At 40.3% G+C, this 25216-nt stretch overlaps 1 long non-coding RNA gene across 1 annotated transcript; it reads right to left on the reverse strand.

Annotated features, from left to right (window-relative positions):
* Nucleotides 1-2884: 2884 nt before the first annotated feature.
* On the reverse strand, nt 2885-11282 carry LOC115494499 (uncharacterized). The gene is made up of 2 exons (XR_005979985.2): nt 4800-11282; nt 2885-3972 (listed from the first exon to the last, which is right to left on the reverse strand). It is a non-coding gene; the product is annotated as an uncharacterized lncRNA (long non-coding RNA).
* Nucleotides 11283-25216: the final 13934 nt, after the last annotated feature.

Consider the following 25216-nt stretch of genomic DNA (forward strand, 5'->3'; position numbering starts at 1 on the left):
TTTTTATTCTGTGTCATTCAAAGTCACCTTTTCCCCAATCCTGTATGCTTTGTACCTACATTAAACACTTAGTACAAGCTTTCTTTTGTTATACCAATTGTCATTTTACTGTGACAGAAGTGGCTGAGCAGTGACAAGTTCCAGCTCTAGTCATCTATGCTCCCCAAATGGAAGGATCTATGTTGTTTCCCAAAGCTTTCACATGTCACTCAGAGCTCTGAAGCAGCTGTTCACTGGAAAATGAATGAAACACAGGTCTCAGAGATTACTAGAGAAATGGAAGAGCTAAATGGGATCTTAACTAGTCATTACCTGGGAAGAGAACTATGACTCACATCAACTTCAGAAAGTTAAACAGCCTTTTAGAAACTATCATGACTCACAAGCACTGCACACAAACGCACTCATACACACAGTGTCTTCTTCTCTGTTCAAGGCATTTAGTTCTTCTATAGAGAAACTCAGCTCTCATCTCCTTGAACCTACAACAGCCTTATATCAACGTAATTACCTTGACATCAGCCAGCTCTCTGATTCAGAGAAGTAGATGATTTAGGTGTGTTTCTTGCTATCTGGGCTACATAAATTGTTGACCTATAAACTTTTGTGAACAACACATAACAGAAATTGACTTTTTTTTTTCCTTCCCAAAGAGATTTTGTAAGAGTTTGCTTTGGATTGCAAGTAAAGCAACTCTCAAACCCTAATGAACTCCAGCTAGGTTTTCTTTGAGGACATAGTGTTCTAAAAGAAAAAAATCTTTTTCAACAATTATTCCATTGAGGGGTTATTTTGGCTTCTGAAGCATTAATTTTAGTGACAATAATTCTGTGTCCATTGAAGCAACTAACATAACCAAAGCTATTGAGTTAAGCCAAGCTAGCCAAGCGGGGGGACTCAGGTTTGAAATGGGAGCAAATATGACATTTTAGCTGTAAAGGTGTTTCCAATCCATCGGTTAGTGCTGTAATTTACAAGCATGCTGCCTTCTGAGAGGTACTTTGCACTTTCAGGGAACCAAAAATCAGAAAGCACTTTTGCTAATTTGAACTGAAAAAGGGTTTTCCACTGTGATGCTCTCAGTATGACCCATGTGCACTCAGTGGAGATCATCCTGTAGGAAAAGGTAACACACTAGACAACCTTCTGAATTTCTACAGATATTTGTTCTGGCCTGGATGGAGAAGCTAATTTATGATAATTAGGGTGTAAATTTCCAAGCACTGCAGCTTAGCTGCCCTAGTTCCCACTAAGGCCACTTTGTCTTGCTGGGAGAAAGCAGTCTGGCTTTGAAAGTACTATAAGCTATTTTTCCTTTAACACTGAGTGTCCCCAGCAAGAATAGTGTGAATTAGTGAAAGGGAAATTCACACCCAACGTGAGTTTTTATTAACTTCCTTCTGTTAAAATGCCCATAAATAGAGCAGGTGGCTGGAGCAGACTGACAGGGTAATAGATGCCCAGAAAGAAAAAAAAAAATTATCACAAAAGTAGCATAAGTCACTAGGAAAATTAATTAAGATGAGCTATGTCCACAAGAGGTGTTACTGAACTCATTTCACCTTGAAGAGGAGGAACTAGTGCATCCCAAGGAAGGAAGGCAGAATTACTGCAGATGACCTTAAGTAGCTGAGCAAACAGTTTGGTGTGCCTGCTAAGTACCCACCCCAGCGCCAGGAGAGCTGAGCATGGCAAGGTGTGCCCTCGCTGCTGCCAGCCCACACAATGGCTGGGAGAAGCTCTCCTCTGATGCTTGTTCACCAGACTGACTGAAATGAGCAAATTCAATTCTTATCAGAAAAGTGTCCGCCTTGCAAAACTCAGAAGCATCAGATTCCCCTGCTGATCATCTTGGTGCAATAGAAGAGGAACAAAAAACTTAATTATCCTTCTGCTCCAACAAATGGTACCTGCACACTAAAATCCAGAGACTGCACTAGGGACTGTCTATGCCTTTGCCCATTCTAGAATTATCCTACGTGGGTTATTTCATCCTGCAGGGCTGCCAGGCCTGAATTGAACCCAAACACGTTAGACTGTTTGCAGTTCTTTGATTTTATTTATCAGTATTCTTTGTTGTCAGGTGTAGAACTTTATTTTAAATCAATAAGAATATGCTCTTAACTACAAAGGCACTTGGAAACTGCATGAAATCTTCCATTGTTCCCCACTACATGGCCAGGGTCTTCTTTAAAAAGATAACTTTGAATTTAGAAATCCCAGTTGTAGGAACACTAATTTAACAGTGCTGCAAGGCAAAGATACATTCAGCTTGTTTGAATTCCTAGGCAAGGTGTGAAACCAAACTGGGGGGAGTCTCTAGATAAACCAAGAGCAATTCCCTCTTTCATTAACTTATTTAGTGTCTTCTGTCTCTGAACACCATACGTGAATTCCAAACCCTGCAAATCTGAGGTGTCTGAATTTACTGTCATATTATGTTGTGAAAATGGATTGCCATACAACTTCATATCTGAATATTTCTCAAATTCACAAGTACAGCAGATATTCTCCCTTCTGTCCATACAACTTCTTCAACGAAATTCTGCTTCAATCTGCAAGTTTTATGGCATCTCTATACACTGTGGAAATGTGCTTCTCCACAAAAAGTAACATTTTACTATCTTTGACAGTAACAAAAATGTTTCTTACATACCATAGAACATTTTGAGGCAGTCTGAGATATGCATGAAATGTCCCTCCAGGAAAGTGAGTTCTGTAAGGAGACTGGCACACATTTCCAGTCTGGTTTATATTGCAGAAGTTGCTGTAATCTCAGACTGACTAAATACTTGAGAAATCCTGAAAGACAGATGAGGTTCCAGAAGACTAGTAAAGATAAAAGCCATCTTAAGAAAAAGGAATAGCCTTGGAACAGTCAACATTTTGGCATATGTAATTGTTTATTTCATTCTTTTTCTCTTGATTTAAATTAAGCAAGTATCCAGAAGAGAGCAACAAAAAAATAGCAAGGACCAATGATTAATCAAAGGAAAATTGTATGAAACGAAACTAAAATTCTTTCTATAACAAAGTAATAGGTTTTGGGAAGAAGAATGAGCAATTAAAGCCATATATGCTAGCTCTGCAATCTGTTTCACAGTGCTGTCTGATTGTTCCCACTCTTACTATTGTGTATTTAATTATTCCTACCTAAATGAAGTAGCTCTCATTTTAATTTGTTGAGTTGTGCATACTTTTGACACTGATTTCTTGAACTCTCATGATGATTCTCAATTTACATCCTACCCTTTCAAGGGCAGTTAAGGGATCCTCCACAGTTGATGGCTGGATGCTATTTAATAGTCCTCTCTACCTTGTTATCCAAAATATTAGTGGAAGTTTTGAATAGTTCTAGACCTGAGGTATGATCCTGCAAATCCCATGTGCAGAATCCTTTCATTTTGATGATAAATCATGGTTAGCAAAACCAGCTGCATTTTCCCCAGTACTCAGAAAAATAGATGCATGTTTTATCACAAATGGAACAAACTGAATTATATCAATCCAGAATGAAAACAGAAAACATATTTGAGATAATTCAGGAGATATTAGAGCTATTTGCCTTGGACATAAAGCAGAAAGAACTGAGCTCATTCCATGAAAAGAAAACTCTGCAGACACACATGAAAACATAAATGTAAAGTGGTAGTAAGTATGGAAATACAGTTCTCTATCCACTACACACAGGATAAAATATAATGGTCTGAAACTACAAAAAGTGATTTAAATTAGGAGGTAGAAAAACTACAAAGAAATGAAAGTGAGAATACATCACTAAAGTTGCATATTTCCAACATGACATTAATGGTAATGTAAAAATGCCAACCAAACCATGCTTCCATAGTCCACATTCAAAACTGTCATGCACACGGATCCAGGGATATCTTCTGCTTCATCAGGTTGTTCAAAGGCCCATCTAGCCTGACCTTGGACACTTCCAGGGATGCTCCAGCTGACAAGGTTTAAGAGCTATGGAGACAGAAAAAACACAGCAATCCTACTGGTGATTAAGGAACCATCCAAATCTATTATTTATAGTCTTACACAGTTTTCGACAGGAGTAAAATATGGGTTTGAAATCATTATTTTAACCTGCTATTGTGAGAAGCCAAAAGTTCAGGGGTGTAAATTTTCTCTAAAGAAATCAATGATAATGTAGAGTCTACCTACACAAGATATTTATGCAATCCTCATTATGGCAGTATTAGTACTCTTTCCAGTATTTTATGTACTTCTCTTCACAATAACGCTGTAAGGTCAGCAAATCTGTGAAACCACACAATCAAAAATACAAGATTTGGGAACCCAAAGAGAAAATGCTCAGTAAAACAATCATGAAGAGTAATCCAGTAGTATCTCCTTAGAGGAAATCACACTTCTAGCTCCTGCTCTTAACATTTTTGATCTGCCCAAATCACTGAATTCCAACAAATTGGGCAGACTGTACATGCACAGATGAGTGCAGCATGTGCCATCAGTTCAGCACAGAGCAGGACAGGGCTGTTAGACACTTACCAAGCTGTTAATATGCACATTATTTGCTCTTACCTGAGTCTTGGTCCTATGATAAGGCGTTTTTTTCCTGCTGACTGAAACAATGGCAACTGCCTGTAAGAACATGCTGTTCTGGAAAGCTTAGCAGGTCTGTTGTTTGCCTGTTTTATCCAATGAGTGATTACATTTAAAGTAGATAAATAAGCCTGGAAATGCTACTTATTTAGGCATGCACCTACCCAGCTGAACTTATAATTCAAATAACCAAATTATTTTATGAATCTGACACTAAAATTACTTACCAGAAGCTACAGGATGAGAATTCATATCTCAGACCTAGGTTCTCTTCTTAGTTGCATGACTCGTTCTCTCTCTTTATGGTCTGATTTTTCAAAGAAGGATTTTAAATTTAGAAGAATAGAAATCAAGACTGGGCATGCAGGGCAGAAAAAAAAAATCATGTGATGACCATCTCAGGAAGGGTTGAGTGTGTTACATAAGTACACCACTAGTAGCTCACAATTAATAGATTTCTCGAAGTGTCTGTCAAACTGCAATGCTATTTTTCTTTGTATGTTATCAAATGAGGATCCAACTCTGAAGCACTTCCAAAATACTAATAATACTTATATGTTATATACAAAAATAATAGGATTTACTTCTTTGAGTGTACCCCCAGCTGTCTCATGAGTGTGAACCGTTCAGTTTAGGAAGGCTTTTGAATCAGATTCATGCTCACAGATTATGTTTATATCAATACTCAAAGAACCATTAGAGAATATATTTTGTGTTTCGTTTTTATTTTGCAGAGGATGTTTTCTTAAAAACCTGGAAGATAGTTGAGTTCCAGCTTTTTCAAAAGTACAGAGGCAGCTACATTGCTTATTCTAGGCTTGAAAACATTTTACATGGCCATTGAGAACTCCTTTAGATAGTCCAACACTGATTTCAGCACAAAGTCTTTCCACAATGCAAATATCAGGATACTTTGGAGCTTAAAAGCAAAGCCCTCAGTTAATCCAATTCTGCAAATACAAACTGCTTCCTGAATTAAGTATTAGCAAATGTCTTCCTGGGCATGAACTCTGGAGCCTACAGCACTAAGTAGGGAAGGAAATGGGATGACAACTGGCAGGAGAAAATCTGCTACTGGCCCAAACGTATACTTTTGTGGAAATTCAACCCCGACTTCCAGCACTGCAACTCTTGAGAAGCAAGGAGATATCTTAGAAAATATCAGTGATAGAATGAACTTACAGATGTTAAACTGAAAGTATGCATAATAACTGTTAAACTGAAAGTATGCCGAATAACTTAAATTTTATGAGCATGGACCTAGATGTTGCAATTTTAACAGAATTCTGCAGATTTGGTGCCCCCTGCTGTCTTTTACTACCAGAGTGACCCATGAAAAATATGAGTAAGTGACTAAATACACTAAACTGCACAAAACACCCCCAAATGGCAAATTATGGATGCTGTCCAAAAAGGCACATTTAATCTAGAGTGTGAGTTCACAGACTGCTTTGGTGAAGCACTCAGGAGCTGAGAAGAGGAGACCTCTGTGTTGGGAATGACCACAAAGAGGAAGAACATTGAGTGCACCATGGCCAATAGGAACCACACAGGGAGCTGAGCTTCAGCATTGGCACACCTCCATTGCTTCAAACCAGGACCACAGAAAAGACTCAGTTTCTTGTGGGGATAAAACCACATGAAATCCCTGTGGTCTCTCTTTTCTTGCTCAACACTGGCTCTGCTATATTCCTGCCTCTCACCCCCAAAGAGGAGAGTTTAAACAGACTCTAAATACTTCCCCAGGATGGGAGCATCTCAAAATCTCAAAAAAAAATGAGTAGCAGTGGTGTACCCAGGTACACACTGTGTGCATCTACACAAGATCGTGTTATCAACTGAAGTAGAAGACACACTCCAGGAGCACACCCATTACAGCAAGCTCCTACAGGGACAAGCCCAGAGCTAATCTGAAGTACAACCCCTCCAACACACTCAGCACAGCTGCTGCTGTGGCAGCACAACCTGCTTCTCCCTCCAGAGGAATCCTTCTTGGGCCACACTGCACGCTAAAGGGACTTCAAATGGGACTCACCTGCTGAATCCCACTGCCTCAGAGGTGGTGGTCTCACCTCTCCATCCCCCTAGATCCTTGTTGCCAGTCCACCCATTTCATAAGCCCCGGCAACCTTCTGGCTTCTTGCTTAACTTTCTGACTTAAAAAAGTAATCTCTCCCACTTTCCTACCCCCCCAGGGCTGGTTTTCAGATGGATCAGTTTATTGTATGGTCATGTGGGTGCTTGGTCTGATGTAAGAGGGGGAGGAATGTCCCTTTGGCAGCAGTACAGTCCCAGATTGGCTTAAGCTAATTGTGAAACTTCTGTCCTAAATCAAATAAGGCCATGAGATGCCAATGGGTGCAATTGCTTGTCCAAACAAACAGAGCACATTTCCAGCACAGCTGGGTTGAATCCTGCTATAATCAATGGCCAAGATATTATATCACTAACTTTTTAAAATTTCTATGTTGGTCTCTTGCCCATTCTTCGCACTCCTACAGGAATACTACACAATGTAAGTGATGATGAAGCAAAGCACAGTGCTCCATCTGAACTTCTGGAAAGCAGCAGACAGGACTTTTCCTTTTAAAAGGGCCTTCATCAGTAGTCACAAGTAATCAATCAGTCAGTTACTTCCTCCCTTGGCTATTCGTGCCTGAAGATGGAAAAAGAACCCAAAAAACAACAACAATAACAACAACAACAAAAACCAACCAACCAACCAACCAAAACCACACCAAAACCTAAACAAAAAACTCCACAGAAAAGGGACAGTCCTGTCTTGCCACAACAGGAGTGTTCAGTGACTTGAGACTGGTGCCTGTGCTCCTGAAACCATGGGTGCTAAAACAGCATTATGCTGTACTTCAAGCAGATGTGCAGCAGAGGATGCTTCATCATTTCATATTCTCCTCAGGTTGGAAGGCTTTTAGGACTGACATTGTATCTGTGAATCACTGACTGCTCTGGAAAGGCTTATCGGTGAATAAGATGAAATTTCTCTCATTTATAGTGTCTGAGAAGGTTTTTCAACTTCAAGAGAAAATTTATTCAGTTTCTCTGACACTTATTTATACACACAAGTTTTAAATGGCCTTTTTCAACTCTTGAACTCCTGTGACTGAGTGAGATGGTATGATCTGTATTGCATCTGCTGTAGCACTATTTAAACAAATATCCTTAATAAAATCTTGCTCACTCCCACCATCTAGAAATCCTGTTTTGTTCTTCACACATTTTATTTTCATACCTCAGAATTCAAAACACCAGAAGGCAGGAGTCTGGTCTGGTAACTATTAAATTAGTTGCACCCTGATACAAAAATCAACTTGCTTACTACATTCTTTATACTTGTCAGTTTATTCAGTGAACTGCCTGCAGGGACTATCTAAAAATTCACTTCTAGCTCCTCTAACTGTTGTTTAAGTCAGTGGTCTGCCCTCTGTTCACCTTTTTTCAGTGTGAAACACAGCCACACAGAGCCATGTCAGGGGTTGTGCAAGAGGAAGATTATGAGGGTGGATCCACTTGTTTTGATCTCCCGACAGAGCACTGTGGCTCACCCTGCTACCACCAGGCTGTGGGGCTGCTCCTGCAGCTCTGGCTCTTTTTCCACTCCTAAGCTCTTTTCTTTGTCCCCTTTTCTTGTTTTTCTCCCTGAAATTAATAAATGAATGTGCATGTCTAGCAGCCACCACTCACAAAGATCAGACCTCGATGTTCTTGAGAGCAAGGAGCCAAATTTTAACTGTCGAAATGAACTTGAGTGCTGGAAGAGCTGCGTTGACATAGAGAGGAGGTGTGCAGAGGGACGAGTGTGGAGGTTTAAGTCAGACCTTATTATCACAAGACCTCAGGGCACTGGCTAATCAGCAGGGGTGTAGCTTTATTGGCAAAAGTGTCTTCTATGATATTCATGTCTGTATCTGAAACATTCCATTTCAGTGAGACACCAGAGACACTTCATCAACCACTGGAGTGCTGCATCACAGCAATTAATAATAATTACTGGGAAACTCTCTTCCATGCCAAGCCTGGGAAGGGATAAAGCACATCACTACTCATATCTTTCAAGTATGCTCTTCCCAACACAGAAACTAAGGTAAATATCAACATACATGGCAGACTTCTTTCTTCTCTCAGCGTACGCTTTTTCTGTAATCCAAGTTTTGGGACACATTTCCTCCACCTACTACATATCTTTTACCTAAAAATGCAGATTTGTGCACTGTGAGTTGTAGTTTTCTCCTCATAGGATAAGGAATCACTTTAGGGACAAAGAATCCAGAACAGGGAAGCAAAAAACTCCAAACTCAGTTCACAGTGTAAACAGAAGACTTTGCGTTGACTCCACTTTTTGGACATCCTGTCTAGAATAGGATGGCAAATTGCCCTAGGCTTTGTTTATGCTGGCTAGCAAAATACGATATAAACAAAGCAGAAGACAAACTGGTTTCTAACATGATTTGCCCAGTCTTTGAGGAATAAAACCAAACTTTTTAACACTAAATCCAACACAATCAACCAGCCAAACTCATGGAAGGATTGAAATGAACTGTGTATAATTCAACAAACCAAACCAAGAGTAGGCATCAATGACCCAGAGCTAGAATTCAAGAATTCAAGTAATTTGAGTATAAAATAAACAGCAGAGGGACACCAAGTAAAACCAAATTTCTGCATATCCATATTTCAGGGTTAGGTTAAAGAGCAAAGTATCTCTTCATCACCTCCTTCTGGAGACTAAACCAGGATTGAGCCAAGTGTATACATGTGTTAGTATATATCAGTAAACACCAGCATATATTCTTCTGTTAGAACAGCATTTTATCACATTTGTTCTTATCAGAAGCTGGAAGACAAAAGCACTCTTCATCCTGCAGTTAACAACGGGTGACAGTCTGTTAGCAACAGAGTAAACACTGCACTTTATCAAGCATTACTTCATTTTCACTCTTCTGTTTCCATCTTTTTGTGTCCTTGTAAAGACTGGGCAGCAGGTGTGAAACAAGGACTACTAAACCTTACAGAATTCCAAGTAGTAACATCCAAACCCTGTTTTTTCATGATAAACAAGTTTAGCTCCAACATGTGTAGTTGTCTTAAGGTATTTTTATCCTGAATTCAGAATTTAAGATTCTTATGACAATTTGATATTTCATATGATCCTATTAAATATGAAACACTGATGATCATAAAAATAAAAAAATAGTGTGAAATAGATAATATTGATGTTCTTGCAAAGTGATGCTGTAGCACAGCCATTCAGCTTGTGTTTTTGTGTGTGTCTTGATTCTCTCCTCACCATGATATGGCTGGACTTGCCAGCATGTCTCATTTCTCCCCTCCTGGCTGCAGTTTCCCTGCATGAAAACTGGGTAGGGTAGAGATTAATAAAGGGTGGGAATACAGATGTCACCCCAGCTCTGGATGAAGACAAGGCACACACTCAGGGAGCTGAAGCACAGTGCTGAGGCATACAGTACAACCACAGCTAATGCAGCCAAGACAGGGCCTTAGGCAGCAACTGACTTTGCAGCTCTGTCTAATCTCCAGGCTTATAAGGGGATGCCTTCTGACATTGCCCCTTTTGTTGTGTAATTCTTCTTACCTGCAAGAAAAAGCTTCAGTAGTTCCCTGAGACATTCCCAAACAATACATACAGTAATCTATTTATAATGGGCACCTGCTGTTTGGTCCACTGCACTGATGTTCTGAATTTTAACGGCATTCCTTTATTTTAAACATGCCACCCGGAGTAAATATTTAATGGTCAGTGATCCCTAAACAATAGGGTTTAATTTCTCATTTAGCAGGTATATGGGAGTAAATCTGTTTTCAGTGCCCTGTAATAAAACACAGCTCATAAAGTAATATTATGCTCTGGAATACAAATATGAGGCATTATACACAGCATGTAACTTAATCATTCTTGACTCTGGCATGAACGGTTGGAGGTGAATGCCACCTAGATTAATACTAATTACAACCTTGCACCTTTATGAGCAGACTGAAGCACTTATCAGCCATGCACACAAGCATTGTTCTATGCCACACAATGAGTCAGTGGCAAACAAAGGAGAGGAAACAAGGTTCCTTTATCTCCCACACTTCTTCTGAGCCAGCTTCTCGCCAACAAGAATTAAAAGCCATTTCATACTTCATAGCTACTTTTTGTCAGTGTTTCACCAGAGTTATAAACTCAGCCTCAACATGTATTAAAAAGCTTTGTACAAGTAAATACATAAATATATTTATGTGTGTGTGTGTATGTTTTAAATATGGCAAATCATAAACCTAATGGATTAAAGCCTCACAACTCCTAAAGTAGCTTAAATTTAGTATCTGAACACCAAAGAAAAGAGTACTACTCTAAAAGCACACATTTACTGTATAAACCTCAGTATTTTGTGCAGCCTTTAGGTTCACTGCAATCCTACTGTACTACATTTTATACTTCTTTAAATAACCACTGGGTGTCACAGTTATCAACAGAAAATGCTTGGGGGACTTTTCCAGGTTCATTTCAATTGAGATTCATATCATCAGAGGTAATACCAATTCCTACACCTGTAATGTTAATACCCACTCCCATTCCAAGATGAGAAAATGCCTCCCTCAATTAAAAAAAAAAAAAAAAATCACAGTTCACAATACAAACTGTGTTCTTTTAGAAAATTTAGAAAAATGGAGATTTCTCTTCCAATTTTAGCCTACAGGTAAGATTTGTCATACTGACCATTTGTGAAGTCCACTACTGGAGTGGAATGAGGCAATGCTAGACTTCATGGACTTGAGAAAAAATTTCCATAGGCTTTCTCTTTCAATAATTAAGTGACATGAGAATAATTATTTCCTCTCCACTTCATAAGAATCTCATTTGCTCTAAATATTTTGGCATTATAAATAGCATTATAGCCTTATGCTTCCGTTCCCACCTCTCAGAATCACACAACTAGCAAAAGAATGTGAATTTTCTTAATTTAAAAGTAAGTTTATGGTCTTCATCACAGAAAAGAAAATGTGACCCCAGTGACTATTCGGGTTTGCAAAAAACAGCTTTAAATCATGCAAACTGCTCTGTGTCTTCATTCAGCTGTCAGCCTCAAAGGAACAAAGCACTGTTTACACCACAAAATCCCCATGAGATGAGGATTTCACCCACCCACGTGTGTGCCTCACACCTGGAGAACTGGAGAGCTGCTCCCTAAACCCAAAGCATAGGCAGCACCAAGTAAACCAAGCACCATGTGAACTTGCAATTTTAGAGACTGTATCACCATATAGGTGACCCAAATGATCCATGAGGAAAGGCTGGCATGGCTGGGACACTTGGGAGAAGACAGAGTGGACAGCCAAAGGATTGGTGCTCCTAAGTGCCTAGGAATGTCTGCCTAGGATATTTGGGAAGCCTCTGTCGTACCCATGCTAAGGGACACTGGTCTGGAGCAGATGCTGAGAGCAGTCAGGGATTCATGTTTGGGATAATTCTGAACAACAATTCTGGGGATCTTTGCCAGGACCTGCAAGATGTGAAGAAAGAAGGGGGAAGGTATTTCATGGATATCTCCTGTATCTTGGAGTATGACTTTGAAGGGCTGAATTAAGGAGTGTGGGTCAGTTACCAGCCGACACATTTCTCATTCCCTACTTTTTGTTACCCATCTCTGAGTTCAAAAATGGAGACAACTAAAAATGGAAGCAGAGAACTAACCTAATCCCTCAAAATCAGGCTCCACATCAGCACCTACAGTTCCTGGCCACAGTTCAGGTGACGGGTGAGAGATGCAGGCTGAGACATGGGCAGGTGAGACAGAAATGCCAAACAGGCACTGTCATGAGAGATGTGCAACACATGGCAGGCACCAGCCTCTCTCTCTTGTGCACATGTTTAGGGCCTCAGATCGCCTTAAGCAAATCACCCTGCCCTGCCCAGCATTTTCTAACTCCTCCATTTCAGCCACTTGCTGCCTGAGCAGCTAAAATGACTGTCTCAGCCAGAAATGTGATTTTTTTTCCTCTTTTTTTCCCCTTCAATCTATATTCATCCAAGTCCAGCTGCACAGAAAAAGGCGCATGCAGGAGAATGCAAGCATTATCTAATACATAAAAGATGGAAGCAGAGAGGAAGAGAATTAAGCTGTTCTTCATGCCCAGCATGGCACGATAAGAAGTAATGGGTGTGAACTGCAGGTGGGAGTTTTAGACTAGACATTAGAAATGGCTCCTCTTACCAGTAGGCATAATAAGGACTTGAATAGATTGCTTGAGGAGGCTGCAAAAGACTTCAAAAACAGGTTAGACAAACATTTATCAGGAATCATATTGGTACGATTCATGTTTGCAGACTGGAGCAAGGAATGGATTGTTTAAAGTTCTGCTTTCCTCTGATTTTTCGATCCAAAGATGCCAAATGACCTATTTATTTCTTTGCTAGGGATTGGTCTTAAACAAATCTCACAATCTTAAAAACCTGCCAGCAAAATAAAAAGAAGGACTTCTTTAAAAATAAACATTATTCCAATTCCTTCTCTTAGTCAAAAAGCCCTCCCACTCTGCAACACATTCAACTACAAAGCTGAATACAGTCAGTATAATACTGAAAGCATTAGCAGCACTGCTAACACTGTGGCAACAACACAGCAAGCGATCTGAAATCCCCATTTCTTTTGACCAACTTCTTGCCACTTGTATCTTTCTGTCCTTCTTGGCACCCCAAAACAATACATAATTTTCTAAATTACTTGAGCTTTTCTGCACACTTTCATTAATGTAGCAGGTGCAGTTATTTAGACCATTAATGTCCTAGCAGTAGTGGAAGCTGGGAGTGACCCCACTGCAAATAAATAGTTCAGACACAAGAGGTGAATGGTGCTTTAAAATACAGCTGGAAATCTTCCACTGTACCCAAACAGGACTTGGTCCAAGGTCCTTGTCCAAAAGCTGCCCTCTTAACACAAGTCACTTGAGTTGGAGGAGAAAAGCATTACACATTGATTCTGGTTTGTGGAGAAAAGAGGCTCTTTTCTTCCAGCTGAAGTTAAAAGCTGCCAGCAAACATCAGCGACCTATTTGGAAATTTTGGACTGACTCCTCATGTGATTTGACCATGGACTTTTTCTCCACTTTCTATTGTATTATTTCTATGAAGCCAGTCACCAAAAGCTTCTCTGAGTCAAATTCACTCTTTCTGCTCTTTCTCTTCACACTACTGTGCTGCTATTTGTCTTTCCTTTCCCATTCTCATCACTTCTCAGCAATAAGTTCCCTTCAAATAGTTTGAAAGACTGATGCCAATGTTAAGAATAAACCTACAGGGGGAGGGAAATCCCCTCTACTCAACCTGTTCTGTCCATGTTACCTATCCATTTTGTCTCCTCTTTCAAAACTGTAAGCTTGCAGGGGCATGGACAGACTTAAATTCAAACTAAATAGCTACAAAAGTAGGACTCACTTTGCCTGAGCCTGCTGGGATCACTGGTACAGGGACGTTAAAGACATTGCATTTATGTGCTGTAAATAATGCAATGGAATGTAATGTCAGATTGTGGCTACTATGCATGCCTCAGGAAACAGAGGAAATAATCGAGGAATTCTTCTTGAAATATTACAAAAAATTATGAAAAAAAGGAGATGCAAAAAAAGACAGTGTGATAAATCATATTGAGAATGTGCTGGTCACATGTCAAACCCCACTGACAATTACTGGCCACAGAGAGGGGTCCCACAGCATGTATTGGGTAATTGCATCACCTGTGCTACATATTCTGAATAACTTTGGTTGAACTACCTGACCTATTACTCGTGTAACCCTATAGTTAAATGCAGGATATGGCTGCACAGCTCAGCACAGCACTCCTACCAAGTAACTCCAAAACAAGATGCTGCAGAGGTGTGTCACCGGGGCACTCCACCCCGGATAATGAGCACAGCAGCCAGCTGGGAAGGAGAGCTGAGGTGGGAGACCTGCATCTTCCAGAGCCCCAGCCCACAGCCCAGTGTCCCTCTGGGAATGGGAATGAGGAACAGGACAATTGTTAGATCCATCTCACTTCAAAGACTCTAAGACACATCCTTCTGATATCTATATAGCACATATGGATGTAAAGATAAGATCTGCTTCTCTTTTAACTGACAGATCTCTCTAAGACTCCAGTCCTTCTTGTTCACAACCACCCAAACTGCTCCTCTTCTGCAGAGCTAAAATGATGGCAATGTGGTCAGAAGTCACAGCAAATTGAGTGCTACATTGTTGTGGATTAACTACGTAATTAAACACATTCTATTTTGTTTCAGTGGGCCTTATGTGGCCCCACACAGGTAAGTATCAAAAAAAAAAAAAAAAAAAAAAAGTGCACTGAAGCCAATAGATCTTACGCACAGGTGTAAGCCAGTCTTAAAACACTGTAAATCTCATTTAGGTAAACAAACAACAGGCCCAATATGTTATCGACCTGAATTCATTAAAATACAATCTATACCACATATTGCTTGGGCTAATCACCATGAGTCATACGCAGTGAACCTAATTTTGATATTCCTTGTTCTTCCTCACGTAAAACTTTGGCAGTGTGAAGAGGGGAAGATTAGGCCAAACAATTCCATGAGCTCATCAGCTTCACACCACAAACACAAATCAGACACGCGTAAGAATAAAGAGCCAGTTTGGCAAGATACCATGATGCCAAGTCAGGTCAGTCAGGTTATAATAATTTTTAATTAACACTCTTCCAAGTTTCAGTGTTATTTATTTGCATGCCAGTGTCACTCAGAACAATCCTCTCTCCTCCCTATGAAAACCTTGGAGAAAACTGAAAGAAAAATGTTCAGCCTGATCTGGACAAAGAGAAATCCAATATAATGACAAATAAAAATGATAGGTGAACTTGAAAACCCTTAATGAAAACATCTTTAGAAATGAGAAGATTGATCTCAGTCTGATATCCACTGATAAAGAAACAAAGAGCATAAATCAGCACAGGTTGAACACCACAGAAGACATGATTTCTACTATTCTATTTTTGATTATGTTTATCCAAGCAGCAAAAATTCCCTATCTCAGAGGCTTTATATTGCCTTGCCCCTGAAAATGCTCCCTTTTGAAACATCACCAGTGTTATTCCCTAAGGAATACAAAGGTCCAATGTAAAATTCAGCAGGCTGAGCATTCTAGATGGTTTCATTAAAAAAAATTACTATTTAAATTATCTTTTGAAAATGCTTGATAGTGCAATAACTATGCAGTATTATTCATCAAGGCTTGTTTCAAAACCCAAGTCATGGATGCAATTGTTAACAATCCAAATCTGCCTCAATTTGCTGTCTTCTAGTCAAAAACATCCAGACTGAATATCCACAGGGTTTGTTCCATACATTAAATAATTTAAATTTTAAATTAATGTTTATAAGCATTTGTGTTATGAAGGTAAAATGATAAAAGCCATTAAAGGTACTGAAAGGCATAACTAAAATTGCTATTCCTATGACAAACTTTAGGGCATATGTGAAGTAGCATAGTCATTATTCACATAATATTTGCAATGTATTTCATCATCATTTTGTTGGCAATATTGACAAAACACAAAGATTTAATACGCTACAAAAGTAAGATGTAGAGTAATATATTAGTTCTTTGCAGAAGACAGATTAAGGATGTTTTAGTATCAAATAACTCGTAAGATTTCAGGGAAGTCATAATATGTTTATACAAGATATTTTAGGATATCTGCATGGTAAAACTTTTTTAACAATGAAGTAGATGATCCTAAGTCTTTTCTCAGTGTTGAAATATTGCTATCAAAATATTGTTGAAGAAGGCATGCAAGTATGTGTTATGGGATAATTGATCTTATTTTTATAAAATAGAAAAATTAATATGAAAAATGAATGGGCTTAGTGAACAAAAGTGCCTATTTTATAGTTTTGTTGAAAAGGCTTTACTTTCAAGATGGATTACTTGTATTTCTTTATTTTTACAAAGGATGAGAGATGGTGGGAAGAGAAACTGCTGGCAGTTCTATATACACAGAATGCTTACTGCACTTAATCAGGAAAGGTTTTTAAACTTTCACGTTGCTTTTTGTTCCTCTGATAATATTTCCATAATCATTTTAATAGTGTACATATTTTTAAAGTAACAAAACTAATTAAGCATCAGTGACTACCATTTACTACCTAATGAACTGTACATAGGCTCCAGTTAGGCCCAAGAGCCACAAGACACACAAGAATCAAGAGGATGGAGAGCTCTGGGAGCAGTTTCAAGATAAGATGTGGTAGGTCTAGACCCTCAGAGATCCCCAAAGGTCATCCTGGATCCTTCCTGCTAACATCCTTGGAGACCTTCTGCTTCTCCAGGTGGCCTGTCAATACTGGCCTGAGCATCCCTGCCTGGCTGGTTTCCTCCCACAGCTGGGTCTTAGGAGCCATTATGACCTTGAGGACAGATGATGAGAGATCACCAAGGGATGTGACGGCACAGTTTCACAATCCACGAGCCACAGGCTGGCCTCCCACTAACATGGGAGTAAGTGCTCCACTGCCACAGCTGTTAGTGGCACATTGGCATCTCTCAGACAATGTGACACTGTTTGAATTTCCAAATTTACAATCACAGTGGTAGAATGTAGGCCAGAATTCACCTCTTTTAACTCTACTCACCTATGAGTCAGTGATATGCTCTAAGGTCTCTGAGCTAGGCTCCCGCAGTGTCACTGCGAGACACCAGAAAGCGACACATCCCATCCTATGATAAGGATCTGGGATGAATCACCTTTGTGGCTGCCTCCACCTCTCCAGAGAAAGCCTAGGAAAATAGCTATGCCAACTGCTTAACTTAGAGATGTGCAAAGTCAGGCTAGATTAATGCCATGAACTATGTTTTTCAGAAAAAAAAAAGTTCTATCAAGGTTTTCCTGCTAACACTGTTGTTACAATAACAGCAAAGCAGATTTATCAAGCTACCTACTTTGCATTTGTGTCAATGCTCCTGGCAAAATGAAATTAGTTCTGTTCAGCTGTGTCTTTGGCACTGCACATCCTTGGCAGGGGACTCCTAACAACACATGGGTATTCTTTTAGCTTCAGGGAGAGGAGTCTTTGTCTTTTTGGACAGAAAGCTTGAGCTCATTTCAGGATGCATTTGTGAGGTTTTGAAAGGCCATGGTGTGCAATATAATTAGTTACTCCGAGGTGACACATTTGTTATAATCCATAAAACCAGATTCCAACTGTGAAAACGCAGTAAACAGTACTGCCCACAGAAGTATATCTATGCATGCACTGAAATATTTAAAAGACCCAGCCTTTGATGCTAATTTTACAAAACTCCCCTTTCCTCCTTCCAGCTGGAACTACTTCCCACCATGCCTCCCAGCACTGCCAGTATCCAGCAGGACACACTCCTCTCTCAGATGTGGTGCTGTGAAAAGCGCTATTAAATCTGAGTTACTGACAAAGAAGGTGTTGGTATTTATAGAAAATGAGGAACTACCTCAGAAATTCTACAGATGTAATTGTGTCTATTGTATCAACAAGTCCCGCTGGATAAAAATAGGAATGACAATATCTAGGGTGTCCTGCCCATTAGTCCAACTGGTGATGAGTAATGCAGCCAAATGCACGTCAGTAAATCCTACCCAGTAAATCCTACCTACCACACCATGCTTCAGAAACCCTCTTGGCACTCTTCTTTAAGAGAGAAGCCACAAAAGCATAAAGGTTTAATCTGCATGTATTCAAAATCATGATGAGGCAAAGATTCAAATAAAGTGTATTAGTTGCTCCAAATATGTCTCAGTAAAAAACTATCTCTGCTTACAATTCAAAGATTGTACCCTCTTCCAAAAAAAACACACAGAAAAAAAAAAAAAAACAAAAAAAACCCAAACAAAACAAAACCAAGTGTTGTAGAATATTTGGTGAATGTTACACTTTCAATTGGAGAAATCAGACTGGCTTAGTACAAAAGACCCAACTACATTAGTCAGAGACAAAAAAAAATGAACTCTCTAGTACTAAGAGCCTTTGGAAAAGCATCTTAAGAAACTCTTCTGGAAATCAAAATGTAACATTTAAAAGATATTAGATCACATGGCTTTAGCATCTTACTGCCTGGTGTTAGCCTCAGATAGAACTTGTGTCTTGTATGAGGGTCCTCCCGAAAGCCTGAGGGATCAGTTTTCAGTACCATACAATGCTCTTGTCTACTCTTGCATCTCAGGCCAGTCTAGTTCTGGAACAACACCCTCTTTCAAGCATGCAGAAGAAGTATTTTTGTGCTGAACTAGTGCTGGTGCCTTGGGTTCTTTATCAGAATAGGTATTTGAAATTTCCTGAGGTCTTAAGTCTGAGATTAAGTGCCAGAGCTGATGCACCAAAAAACATTAGATGAAGTGGGGAAGACTTTTTACTACATAAATGTATGGAGCCACACAAAGGAATCTTTTCTCTAACTTTGTGGCTCTTTATTTCTGATGGAAGGAAGGAGAAGCTTGTACAGGAAGTTGCATTTTAAGTAAAGGTACAGTTACAAGAAAAATTAATGATTTCCCCTCAAATAAGAGGCATTTAAATAGTGCAATGACATTCTTGTGACACTAGCCTTTAATCTCTTGCCCAATGTAAGGAGGGTCTGGTTCATTTGCTTTTTTAAACACGGACTTGGAACACCATATATTTCTGATTAAGAAGGGGAAAAAATTAGCAAGTAATCCCAGAGCTCCAAGGAGCTATTCACAAGCCATGTTAAGATGTAATCTTCTAGTGATTACGTAATAGTTTCCCCTCTGCCGATTCCAGAGTGGATATGAGATACTAGAGTCTACATGCCTGGTCTTGAATGTTTAGTTCCAGGTGTGAGAACTCATTGCAGTTGCCCAGAGAAAGGCCAAGTGTACATGTCATTCTGGGAGAGACAGGTCCTAATTCCAAGGATAGGCAATAGAAGATGGTGAGCTACCCCACTCAGGGTTAGGTTCTTGGAGCTATGTGGGAGTTGGCAGACACAATTAACAAGCCTGAAATAACAATTGCCTTGAGAGCCAGCACAAAATAAAAGGCCGGGAGCAGACCTCCTGTAGGAAAAGTAAAATAACTGCAACAATAGCAGGACAAATCTAATCTCACATAAAAACACCAATAACCCATCTGAGACCTGGACATGAAATCGACACGCTGATATTAAGGAACACAGACCACAAGAAAAAACAAGCTTGGAATCCTCCATGGAATAAAATCAGTGATTCGCTTTTCTGTGGAGTATCTGCCAGCTCCTGCTGCACAGAGTGGTCAGAAGGAGATTTCGTAAGTGTTAGAGTGAACATTTACACCTATCAAGATGTAGAGAAAAAAAAGAGAAAAATCCAAGCATGCTGTTTTTCTGTCCAGTGCAATCCATTGCAGCACTGACATGGTGGCCTACTGTCTTTCCAAATCCTGGCCACATGTGACTTCTAAATATATCTGAAAATGCCTGATACATCACAGGATACATAGACAGATTTTGCAAGGTGACATCTAGGATAGTCCCAGACAGATAAATCCTGCATGCAAGGCAAGTCTGACATGTCAGATTCACAGCACGTGCAATATTGTCTTGCTCATAGAAGTTGCACAGCAAGTACCAATCTGGCAGCACACCCCTTGCACATGCACGTTTTATCTGTCCTTACAGGGAAGTCTGAGCTCTCCCAATACATCCTGCACATCCAGAAGGACACTTATGGCAATGGAAATGCAGAGGAAACCATGCCATGTATGCTCTTCCTATGAGAAATTGCACTGACCATGTAATGATATGACACACCCTGTATTAAACAGGGCATTCTGTACCATATGGGATCCCAGGCACTTTCTGACATTTATTTTTGTGACCACACCATGCTGTGCTTACCCAGGAGAGTGCAGAGGTCAACATCAGAGTATGCACATGAATTTGGTGGACAGAAGATATTGTGTGATTACCTAATATTTAATTAGGTTGCAACAATAACACTGCTGCCCTTATCCTCACTACGCAAGCTCAGCCACAAAGCAACATGGTGGCTGTACTGAAGCTTTGGGAGGTAATATCAGTAACCCCTGAGACATGACAATTATCCAGTCACCAATACTGTTCCCCCCCTAACACAAGGATAGCCTTGTAGAAAGTGTATTTATAATCACAGCAAAATTAAAGTTGGGCAAGATATTTTGAAGGTCACTGGTTCAACCTCCTGCTCCCTCCACAGCTGTCTTCAAAGATAAACTAGGTTGCTCAAAGTCTTTTCCTGTCTAGTTTTTTTTCCAAGGATGGAAAATCCACAGCCACTCAGGGAAAATGTTCTGCTACTTGACCACTCTCACTTTCAACTTTTGTTTTTTTACACACAACTGGAATATCTCTGGGTGCAGCTTCTCACTTTTGTCTCTCATCCTGTTGGTGACCATCTCAGAAAGAAGACTTGTGCTATCTTCCCTGTAATTCTCTCTGGGAAGGTGCACATTGTAATTAGATCCTGCTGTGGCTGAACCCACTTCCTCACACAGCATGAGCTTCAGCCCCTACCACCTCAGCAGGCTCTGCTGAAGTGGCTGCTCCCAAACTGGACAGTGTGTATCCAGTGTGGCCTCACCAGTGCAGCACGCAGAGCCAGTACCTGCTGGGTATATGGATAGTACAGCCCTGCAGCTGTTGAAATCCCATGAGGAACTTCTTTTGTCCACCAGTTTGGCCAGGCCCTTTTCTGCTGGGCTACTTCCAAGCCAGCTGGTTCTCAGCCTGTAGCATCCTATAGTCTGTCCCACATTCAGGACTTTGCCCTTGTCTCTGCTGACCAACACGAGTTCTCACTGGCCCATTTCTGCAGCTTGGCAAGCCTCCTCTGACTGGTGACCTCCTGTGTATCAGGTGATCTCTCCAGCTTGGCAAGGGGACCAGCTGAAAACTTGCTGAGGGGGCACTCTGTACCACCCCCTGCATGGTGACCTGGCCAAACAAGACTTGCTCCACTATTGATCCCTGACCCCTCCTAACGGGGCATCAGTCAAGACTTCAAACCAATGACACACAACCTTCAAGCCTGGGTGTGCTGCCAGTTTTTCACACACAGGGTCTGCCCACCTCACCCACATCTCCCCAGTTACAAGGTTATTGAGGAAGTCTACCATAAAGACAAGCTTAAATGACGTCCTCTGCTTTCCCCATGCCCACTAAGCCTAAAGTCAGTGGCACTGGGTCAAACACAACTGAACTTAAATGTGTAGCATTAGCCTTTCTTCAGTCACCTGCAGTCTTTAAATGCCATGGACTATCCAATGTTATAGGGTGTGAGAATAAAATAAAACTGGCCAGCTCCCTCAACACTCAGATGAGTGTCATGTTGTCCAGTGGACTTGTGTGGATATTCTCAGTTCAGTCAGAGAGAAAAAGAAAGATTTTCTCCAGGTTTAGCCTGGCAGAAATTTGGCCCAGTTTGAAAGTGGACTTCCTGTGGGGAGTTTCCCTCCTCTCCCAAACCCTGCTACCTGCCACAGAAGCCTGGGAGATGAGAAAGGGTTTTTTCCCAGCAAAGTCCAAGATGAAAAAGATCTCTTCTTTTTCCTTGACCTTTATGGCTAGTTTAATCACCCAGATCTGCAGGGGCCCATATACACTCTTGTCTTCCTTTTGCTGCCAAATCACATGTAAAAGCTCTTTATGTCACCCTTCATGTCCTTCAGTTACAATTCCAGTCAGATTTTGGCTTTCCATACTCCACTCCTCCAAAATACTAAAATACTGACTATCTTCCTCTGCATGAAGTGATGGAATCTCCCACCAGTGTAATTTGTTCACTATCTGCTGAATGATTTCTAAAAATGCTGTTTAAGGAAGGTGCTTATCTTTCATCCTCATCTCTTTTTTTGGAAGTGGCAAGCATTTCCACATACCTGTTCAAGCATTTATTTAGCTGGTACTGTGGAAAATGTGATTGTTCTAAATTATTCTTTCTTCCTTTGTTCTTTGTTGTTAGTTGGTTTGTTTCCAGTAACCTCAAATTTGATGCAGAAGAAAAGGGAAAGTATACACACCTGATAGGGAATCAAACAATTAATTACCTTCAGCATTCAGCTTTGACTGCTAATCCATCTCTCAAGGATTTTCTCTAATATTTTGTAGTATTACAGCTCTGCTGAAGCAGCCTCACATGGTTACTATCAAATAACCCAGGCCCTTAATGAGAGTTCCTTCCTATTATTCAGATCTGGACTATGTGCTCCATCCTCCTCTAAAACAAAACGGTGGGAGAAAAAAAGTAAAAAAAAAACACTCAAAAAAAAACCCAAAAAACAAAAAAACAAACCACCAAGAAACCACCTAAATTAGCCAAAGTTTATTAGTTCTAGCCAGCTCATAAACAATAAATTCAAGGGCTGTTTTATTCCTTTTTGACTTTCCAGACCTAGAAAATGGAAGTGTTTCTTGCTTTTCAAGTATCTGTATTTAGTCTAGAATGTCCCAGGACAGGTTTCTTACACTTAGGAGTAACACTAGTTCAAAATATTCTACATTGGTAATTTCATTGGTTGTTTTTGATAGGGAGTGATTGGTCTTTTTGGTTTTCTAAGCTATCACAATAAATAAGAAGCATTTCTGCAACATTTTTTCTATTAAAGATGTGGATCTATACAATACGAAGTTTTCTGAATTACAATATAGTCAGAATTGTACATATTGTGCACAGTTATATATTATAACTCTGCTTCAGTAACATGGCCGATACTACAATTGTATTTAAGGTTGCCAAAATTCCTCTTCAAAATTCCTCTTCTGGGTGTTTATAAGTTTGTCATTTTTTACAGCTGAATTGTTGCATTAATTATCTACTTTTGGGAAACTTTGAAGATGCCTGAGTAGGATGAACTCATACTTCTCTTATTGTAATAGAGTCATCTGTCACAAGTAAGACATGTTTTGTATTTACCCACTGATCCTCTAATTGCTCAAAAAGCTGCACACTTATCTGGATTATTAAATTTGCCCTCTCTCATCTGGCTGCAGAATAGAATCAGATCCAAATCAGGGCTTAGTTGATGAAAAAATGACAAAGCATGGTGCCATTACCCCTGTCACAATTCTCTTTTTCCTGTGACTGTGCCAGTCCCAGACCTGTCTTCCAAGATCTCCTCCTGGTGACTAGAGAAAGTCTAGGAGAAGTAAAAACCACCTCTACGACTAAGAAAGGCACAGGTGACAAAGGACAAAAGGAACAGACAGTGGGAAGGGGTTTTTGCCATCCCCTTCCTCTGGACACTGAGGCACACGGCAGGAAAGAATGATGAGCAACAGTGATGGCATCTGGGGAAGACCAAGAAAGAACTCAAGAATGCTGAAAACATAGAACAATGGAAATGAGAGTATATACAGCAATGAAGTGGCTAAAACACAAGCCTTGTGTTCTCCAGCAATGGTTGGTGAGCTAAAAACACAAAATCAACATTCCCCTTTCTGGAAGACCGATGTTGAATTTAACCCTACAGCCACACCTGGGCAGAGGTCAGGGATAAAGCTCTTTCCAACCTCTTCCTCTGTAAGAGTGCTTCAGCTGTTATCAGCCAAATATCTTCTGCAGCCTCTAAACAAGGCCAAGGTATCTACTTCAGCTGGTCAGGCTCCCATGAGGTCTCATTTCCTTCTCTGGTTTCACTCCTTTCATGCATTTTGTCCCTCCAAGGAGTTCTCCAGTGGTCTTGGGCTTGTGGTTTTCCCCAGCTGGACTTTTTCAAAGTTCCACTCAAAACAAAGCATTGTTGTTCAAACTTACTAGTTTAACCTAAGCCAGTACTCCTGAAACCTCACCTTCTGAAGGGGAAGATATTTAGATATTAACATCAGCTTTTAATAAGGAAAAAAGAGTCCTTTTACTTCCCTTTGGGTTTTGGAGAAAAGTTCGAGCATACCAAAGATAAAAATTCTAGGCTCTAAAACAAATAACATAAAACATATTATTTCAAGATGCTATTTTTAAAGATGAAGATTTCACTCATCTCATGACTTTTGACCAGAGGCTTGGCTCAGGATTTGAGTTTGCCTTCCACCACACAGGAGAATCAGCAGAGACCACAGGGCAGAGACTAGGACCCTTAAAATTCCCACTGTCTTCTGACAGCCTGTCGTGACAAATGCGCCCCAACTCTCAACATTCCTGTAAGACCTACAGCAAAACTGCCATTTCCCCCCTTTTTCTGTGCCAACGCATGCAGTGACTACAAGAGACAAGACCGTCAGCAGGCCTGAAACCTTCCAGTAACCAACCTGTGCAACACAAGGATGTGACTTCATTAAGTGTTTTCCTTTCTTAAAAACGCCCAAATGCAGAATCAGAGGATCAGGGTTGGAAGGGACCTTAAAGACCATCGTGTTCCAAGGAACCCTGCCATGGGCTGGGACACCTTCCACTAGACCGGCTTGCTCAAAGCCCAATCCAGCCTGGCTTTGACCACCACCAGGGCTGGGGCATCCAAACCTCCCTGGGCAACCTGTTCCAGTGTCCCATCACTCCCACGTGAAAGAACTTCTTCCACGCACCCAGCCTTTTTCTGTTTGCACCCATTTCGCCCTGTCCAAATTGCATCAGAAAACCACCTGAGGCCGGATATTACCGGGTCACCTCCACGGTGCCAC

Source organism: Taeniopygia guttata, chromosome 3 (genome assembly GCF_048771995.1).
Source record: "Taeniopygia guttata chromosome 3, bTaeGut7.mat, whole genome shotgun sequence".
In the NCBI taxonomy this organism is placed as follows: Eukaryota; Metazoa; Chordata; class Aves; order Passeriformes; family Estrildidae; genus Taeniopygia; species Taeniopygia guttata.